This window comes from Kogia breviceps, chromosome 6, assembly GCF_026419965.1.
Source record: "Kogia breviceps isolate mKogBre1 chromosome 6, mKogBre1 haplotype 1, whole genome shotgun sequence".
NCBI lineage: Eukaryota > Metazoa > Chordata > Mammalia > Artiodactyla > Physeteridae > Kogia > Kogia breviceps.
The window spans coordinates 34620348-34629117 of record NC_081315.1 but is presented as its reverse complement, the minus strand read 5'-3'; positions in this window follow the sequence as shown (position 1 = coordinate 34629117).

The following is an 8770-nucleotide window of genomic DNA, read 5'->3' as shown; positions in this document are numbered from 1 at the left end:
GTTGAAAGAAATTAAAGATGATACCAACAGATGGAGAGATATACCATGTTCTTGGATTGGAACAATCAACATTCTGAAAATGACTATAGTACCCAAAGCAATCTACAGATTCAATGCAATTCCTATCAAACTACCAGTGGCATTTTTCACAGAACTAGCACCAAAAATTTTCACAATTTGTATGGAAACACAAAAGACCCTGAATAGTAAAAACAATACTGAGAAAGAAAAACGGAGCTGGAGGAATCAGGCTCCCTGACTTCAGACTATACTACAAGGCTACAGTAAACAAGAGAGTATGGTACTGGAACAAAAACAGAAATATAGATCAATGGAATAGGATAGAAAGCCCAGAGATAAACCCGTGCAGATATTGTCACCTTATCTTTGATAAAGGAGGCAAGAATATACAATGGAGAAAGGACAGCCTCTTCAATATGTGGTGCTGGGAAAACTGGACAGCTACATGTAAAAGAATGAAATTAGAACACTTCCTAACAGTATACACAAAAATAAACTCAAAATGGATTAAAGATCCAACACAGCCAAAGAAAATTAAAAACAAATTAATTAATTAATTTTTAAAAAACTACAATGAGCTATCACCTCACACTGATCAGAATGACCATCATCAAAAATCTACAAACAATACATGCTGGAGAGGGTGTGGAGAAAAGGGAACCCTCTTACACTGGTAGTGGGAATGTAAATTGATACAGCCACTATGGAAAACAGTATGGAGGTTTCTTAAAAAACTAAAAATAGAGCTACCATATGACTCGGCATTCCCATTACTGGGCATATACCCTGAGAAAACCATATTTCAAAAAGGGTCATGAATCACAGTGTTCATTGCAGCACTATTTAAAATAGCCAGGACATTGAAGCAAGCTAAGTGTCCACTGACAGATGAATGGATAAAGAAGATATGGCACATATATACAATGGAATATTACCCAGCCATAAAAAGAAACGAAATTGAGTTATTTGTAGTGAGGTGGACTGACCTAGAGTCTGTCATACAGAGTGAAGTAAGTCAGAAAGAGAAAAACTAATACCGTATGCTAACACATATATATGGAATCTAAAAAAAAAAAAAAAAAAAATGGCTCTCAAGAACCTAAGGGCAGGACAGGAATGAAGACACAGATGTAGAGAATGGACTTGAGGACATGGGGAGGGGTAGGGTAAGCTGGGACAAAGTGAGGGAGTACCATTAACATATATACACTACCAAATGTAAAATAGATAGCCAGTGGGAAGCAACTGCACAGCACAGGGAGGTCAGCTCAATGCTTTGTGACCACCTAGAGGGGTGGGATAGGGAGGATGGGAGGGAGACACAAGAAGGAGGGGATATGGTGATATATGTATACCTATAGCTGATTCACTTTGTTATATAGCAGAAACGAACATAACATTGTAAAGCAATTATACTCCAATAAAGATGTTAAAAAAAAAAAAAAGCTACCATCTTTTAATACTTTCTTCCAGCTCAGAGTCCAGAACATTAGTAGCAAGGCAAATATTGCAAATAACAATCTTAATTATGAAAATGTTCATTAGACTACCATCTTTTAATACTTTCTTCCAGCTCAGAGTCCAGAACATTAGTAGCAAGGCAAATATTGCAAATAACAATCTTAATTATGAAAATGTTCATTAGACTTAGGGTTTGCAGTCATTTCAGTAATTATTGCCTTCTTAGTAAAATATCCTGTTCTTTTAGAAAACATTGGAAATAAAGGAAAGAAATTGACTCAAAATATTATTTTTAGGGCTTCCCTGGTGGCACAGTGGTTGAGAGTCCGCCTGCCGATGCGGGAGACATGGGTTCGTGCCCCGGTCCGGGAAGACCCCACATGCCGTGGAGCGGCTGGGCCGTGAGCCATGGCCGCCGAGCCTGAGCGTCCAGAGCCTGTGCTCCACAACGGGAGAGGTCACAACAGTGAGAGGCCCGCGTACCGCAAAAAAAATAAATAAATAAAAATTAAAAAAATATTATTTTTAAATTGTAAAGAGTAAGGCTTCATTTTTTTCTGATGCACAGATAATTAACCATGATGTTTTCTCAGGAAAATTAAAAAGGACAAATGTCAACCCTTGAAGATTATAACACTCCCTTTTTGCTTCAGGAAATAGTTTGGATTAGCCCAGAAGCAAATGCTAAAATAATAAAATCCTTTATAAGGCATGAACCACCTCTACTCTTTCTCTGAGCTTCCAGACTTCAGAAGTTAAGTAAAGGCTGCATTTCTGGACAACCAGAGAGAGGATTCTTCATTACGGTATCATTTTTTAAATTTCAAAAACTTAAACAAATTTTCTTTAGACTTTGATTATATACAGTTTCTAATTAGTGTAGTTATCATGAAGTAACAAACTCTTTTTTCCAAAGAGTTCAATGGATAATGCATTTGAAAGGAAATATAAATACAAAAAATGGAAATGCTTTAATAAATTCATCAACCTATAATTTCTATCCACTTTTATTAGTAAAGTGCTAATAATTTCAGTAAACCTTTTAATGATAAACATAGCTTTCCTCTGGAATCCCAAATAGCTTTAAAGTGGCCCTTTTTAGACATGAATCAGTATTTCAGTTTTGCACCTATAAAAATGAAAATGTTTTCAGTGACAGAAACATCTATATATTTTATTAAATTACACAAGAAATCAATAGGCCTGATTTTTTAATTAATTGAATGTTTCTATTCTGTTTATTTCTTTTATTACAAAGGGAAGGACATATAAATATCTAAATGTGTCTTATATTTTGCTTGAGACTGTGAGTGTTTTACATGATAAAGATATACTTATTTATTTGGTTTTCTATTCTTGGAGTATTGGTATGTGACAATTTCATCAAATAAATTAATCACTTTAAAATTAGAAAAATGGGCCTCAGATAGTTTAAAGAATGTGACCACAGTTTGACAACTGAAGTTCAACTCTTACGATTATTGATCTGCTTGTCTTTCCCTTAAAAATCACAAGGAGATGCCCTAAGGAATAAAGTCATTGTTAAAAGATACTAATTCTCCATCAGTAATGTTGTAGTTATCATGTTTTTAATGTTGTAACTTAAAGAAAAGCAGTCACACTTGAAGTTGAGATTTTGTAGTCATAAGTAATTAGCCATTAATTCCTCTATGTTGCTACTTTTCTTTGGGAGAGGAATTAGTTAAGTGAATAGTGACCCCCCGAAAATTGATTCATTATTGAAATATGATATATGAATGCAAAATTATGAAAAGAGGAATAATTTTACAATAGCCCTCAAAGAACTGCAATTGGAGAGATTTATGTTTTCTTTTGTTTGTTTTTATTTCCTTTGGATGAGAGAATCTAGCAATCATGATCATATCAAAAGAAAATAAAAAGTTTAACAGAAATGTCAAATTTTTTAAAGTCATTTGCAGATAGTAAAATGATATGATGACAAGATTAATATAAATATTCCATATTTCTAACTACACACATTTTTAAGTTGTAAGTTAATGTTCAAATTTTTCTGTCTAGTGTCTTAAATTTGTAAGGTCAAAATCAGAGCCAGAAGATCATTTTAATAGCATTTTCTTAATTTCTTTTTTCTGTTTAAATTATAAAATCAACAAAACACCATAAGTTCTTAATAACAGAAAATCCACTTATAAATTAAACCATCCTACCACCCTTATTTTAATTCTTGCTTATATTTTCCAGTTCTCATCTACTTGGATAATTTACATACAGTATCATATTTAAACTTTTCACTTATCATTATAACATAAACATTTGTCAAATTTCTACAGTCTTCGATATCAGTATCCATATTTTTAAAATTATAAGTAACACTGGAATGAATTTTTAAATTTTTTCTGTTGGTTAATTTATCAAGAGTAATCCTCAAGACAGACTCTTTAAGTTAAAGGTATGAATATTTTCATGTTTCTTCTGCATATTGCCATCCTGCTTTTCAAAAAAATTATCTCGAGTAATAGAATCAATGGCTGCATGCAAGGATATCAACCTCACCACAATCTTGACCATATTTTGGCTTTACCATCTTAAAAAACTCCCTAGTAACTGTAAAATAGGAGGCCAAAAGAAAGTTCTATATGTTTTCTTGACAATGAAACAAGGACTTTTGTCTACATTTTTATCTACTACTCATGTTATTGGAATTCATTATTCTTAACCTTTGCATATATCTGTTGGGTTTGATATTTTTCTTATAAATTTGATAAGTTCTTATTATGCCATATATACAATATATGCCATGGATGTAGCATAATGGGCATAAATGTTTTTCCTTTGATTAAAATTTAACAAAAACAAATCAGTATTTATTTTATTTTCCCCCCACCAATGAAGTATCTCTTGCTGCCTACTTCTAGAAGACCCTAAGAAAAGATGAAGGCTTTGATTTTTTAAAAATATCTTTATTGGAGTATAATTTCTTTACAATGGTGTGTTAGTTTCTGCTTTATAACAAAGTGAATCAGCTATACCTAAACATATATCCCCATATCTCCTCCCTCTTGTGTCTCCCTCCCACCCTCCCTATCCCACCCCTATAGGTGGTCACAAAGCACTGAGCTGATCTCCCTGTGCTATGCGGCTGCTTCCCACTAGCTATCTATTTTACATTTGAAGGCTCTGATTTTGATTGCTGTCATCTTGACTTTCACTGCTTGCTTCTCCGTAAATACCAAATATCTTTAGATATATTTATTTTCTTACTCAGCTCTTAATCATAAAGTGTACATCCATTTCATTGTTTTGTGTCAACATAGCTGTATACTACACACACCTTGTTTTAATTTTGCCTGAAACCTTAATTTAATTTTCTCCGTGATCTTTTGTTGACCTTGGAAGGCAATCAGTACTTTTCTTTTCTATTTCTCCACATATTGATAGTCTTTAGAATTCCCAACACGTGTATGTAGGACATTGTAGTGTCATAATTTTAAATTGTGTACTGTGATTCTGCCTCTGTAGTATCATTCCTGAATACCATTTAGTCTTTGTAGGTTCCTCAAAAAGAAAGATGTGTGAAGAAGAGAACTGATTATAAGGAACACTATAAAATAAATCTACAACCATATAAAGGATTTGACATGAATCAAATAAATTAAGAAATTCTAGACATGATATATAACTTCCCATCAAGGGCATGTACTTGGTATCCTCTTATATGTTTAGATCTCTTTACCTAATGCCTACATCTAAATTACATTATCTAAAAGGTGAAGGGGACCTTGTCTAAGGCTTATTGCAGCAAACAAATCCAGTATCACTTCATAAACAACCAACTTCTTATGGGCCCTTTTAACTATGGGAACCACCTCTTTCCCTCTTGTCCCATGCTAAAATGCAGCAAAGAGGATTTTTCATTCAGTGAGAAATAACCTATTTCTCTGAAATACCCCTATTCCAGAGTTATTTGGGTCACCAATGTCTCTCTCCCACAAAATACAGGCTGTTTTTTCCTTACATCAAAGTCCGAAAGACATTGGTTCCATAAAGATCTCCAGGTTTAGCACCTGAGTGAATGATAGTTATTTTGATAAAGGGAGCCAACCTAGCACTACCTGGAAACTGAAGACTGGTTGGCAGCACAATCATGAGAAATGTGAAAGAAGAGGAATTCTTTTGCTTAAAGACCTCCAGAAAAACTGATCATCCCCTTAGCTCATAAACCATCTACTCTAAACTGTTAGAAGGTCCCTCACGTTTAATGATGACACCCAAAATTCTAAAATTGTATCCCATTCTATTCACTCTAACTCAACCACATTTTACCCTCATAAAGAATTTATAATCAGTATTCTTAAAATGCCATATATGCTCTGGGTCTCTCTCTTTCTCTCTCTCTTTTTTTTTTTTTTTTTTTTTTTTACTGTATTTCAATCTCTATCTCATTTTAGTCAGCTGGTGCACAAAAGCAAAAACCCCACAAAGAAGTAAGTTTTATTTATATTTCTGGTTATCATTTTACATTTTCACTCATAATCAAAAGTTAGTTATATCTGAGGAGGTGACAAGGTACATATATTTTCTTTTATTCCCAACCTAAGAAAATGTTAAGAGAGAGAGCCAAAGTCACCCAATTACCAAATTTAGGAACCCAATGGGAATAGTTCTGTGAGCAGCAAAACCTAGCCTCCAGATGCTTCACTTTTAGATATGTATTCATCTACAGTGGCAGTAGGACTGCTTAGTACATGAAAAACAAAGTTTATCCAGCCTTCAGTACCAAAAACTATCTACATTTATTTGTTCATTGTAAATGTCTTTCTCCTTATCAATATGGATGCTTCTTTTTTTTTTTTTTTTTTCGGTACGTGGGCCTCTCACTGCTGTGGCCTCTCCTGTTATGGAGCACAGGCTCCGGACGCGCAGACTCAGCGGCCATGGCTCACGGGCCCAGCCACTCTGCGGCATGTCGGATCTTCCCGGATTGGGGCACGAACCCGTGTCCCCTGCATCGGCAGGCAGACTCTCAACCACTGCGCCACCAGGGAAGCCCTCGATGCCTTTTTAATATGGAACATTTCCTATGATCCCACAAGAAAGCAAAAACTAGGTTCTTTTCTCAAAATAAATGGTTTTCAATGTAAAAGGAAAGAAAATTCATAATCATAAGGAAACACTTCTCAAAATGACAAATCCCTTTCACTCTCTGCTGTTTGTAATTCTCACAGTCCCCACTCCAGGTCAGAATGGAGGTGGGCTGCACGATAGGATATGTTATCTGAAAATATTTGTCACATCATCGTGATACACCCCCCTGCTCTCTTCCACATTCTAAGACAAGAACTCTAAGTGAATCCTTTTAAAACAAAAAAGTTATCCTTCTAATGCTATGGAATAGACGTTATCTAGGTTTAGTGACCTAAATTGTGCTGATATTTAGAAAAAAAATTTTTTCAAGCGTACCTTGAAAGTTTGTGACAACTTTTGGCAACTTATTTCTCCTTCACCTTAAAGTCAGATATTTGACTATTTCTCAGGATTTATTCACTTTGAGAACTAATGCTTCGTGAGGAGGTAGGAGGAGTGTTATATTTAGAATCCCAAGGATTAACTTCTGCAAGTGAAGACCAAATAAGAGACAAGAGCCTAAACTGAAATACTAAGGGAATATCATGTTAAAAGTCCATGTAACTAAAGCCCATAAAAATTGCCCATGGCATTGCTGTCATGAGGTTTTCACTGGGTAGATGTACACTGACTCATCCAAGACACTTCTAGCTTTTACTATCTGTGATTCTCTGCCAATGCCAAACATGCAGATTCATAGAATGCTCCATCCATCTCACATGAGGGGTCTACAAAAGGAGCAATGCAAAGCTCCTATAATCTCCTTTAATTCTTGTTATTCAGAGCAGTAGAATACATTGTGCTCTTTTCCAGGATGGAAATCAGAACAGCATGTCCCCAAAGGTACTCTATGAAACACTAAAACACTATAACGAAGAAATGCTACATACACTCACACACAACATATCCATGGTAAAGTAAATTTGGGAAATATTACATATCTCTTTGGATATGCTAAATAGTCATTGGCATATTATATTAACAATTCCAATAAGCCTTGCAGTAAAGAAATGTGTTCTACTTTACCCAGATCTTTTCTATAGTTATTTGACTACCAAAATCTTTTCAATACAGTACCTATTGTGGACCACATTTTGCGAAAATTTGTAATAAAACTATTAGGCTTTGAGAATAGCAGTAATACAGTTTACTTTATATTTCACCAAAGGTCGTAATTCTCTCTACTTGGTGGGCACAGCCATCAAATAACTTTTGAAATGAAGTCAGAATATTTACACAAATTTAAATAATAACATAGATACATATTCAAACCTGATTACAAGATAGTTTATGCATCTCATCTGCATAAAAATAATTGTTTTGTATTCTCTTAAGTCTAGTGAAAGTTCTGAAAAGCATTTTAAACCATTTAAACATATACATCCTTATGAGTCAAGAGATCATTTTGCAAAATTTGGACAAGCTTCTGCAGATCCACATGGTCACCATGGTCGTCATGAAACCCATAGATGCCTCTACCCCCACCATATCCTCCCCCCACCGCCCACATGGTCCATCACCCAGACCTACTCCACCACCTGAGAATGTTGTCAACCTCAGTTTTCAAGCTCCACTAGCCACTTCTACTGTTCTTCCACCTGTAACTACCACAGTTTCCACTGCCTCTACCAGAAAAACTATAGGCCTTATGTCTAGCCCCATGGCTTCCAGCACCCTCCGACCTGAGGCCACGACCAGTGCTGCAGCGACTGGCACTACCTTGGTCCCAGCTGCTGGCACTACCAGCGAATGAGTGATCTTAAGATGTGTCTAAAACCCGGTGTTTTTTTTGCCACACCAAAGAGAAAGATAAACAAATAGTTTCTAAATCTGCCATATGCATCAGCCAGCCACATTGCTTAATGGATAAGGCATCTGATTCCGAAATCTACCATATGGATTAGAAGCTCTTATTTCTCTTTATTTCAAACATTAAATTTGGTCTCCTTGATTGGATAGGTTAGATCTATAAACCCAGTGCTAGCATATTCCTGCAAAAGAAAGAACAAGTTTCACCAAATGCATGTATTTTGACCTTCTTCTAATGTTAAAATGTTTCATTTCCTGAAAAAAAAATCACTTTTAATTAGGGCCTTAGTAAATAAAAGTGTATACTTCAACGTTTATAAAATCCCACAAGTGTGCATTTGACATAAAGGAATTCTCCTCTCACTCTTTCAGG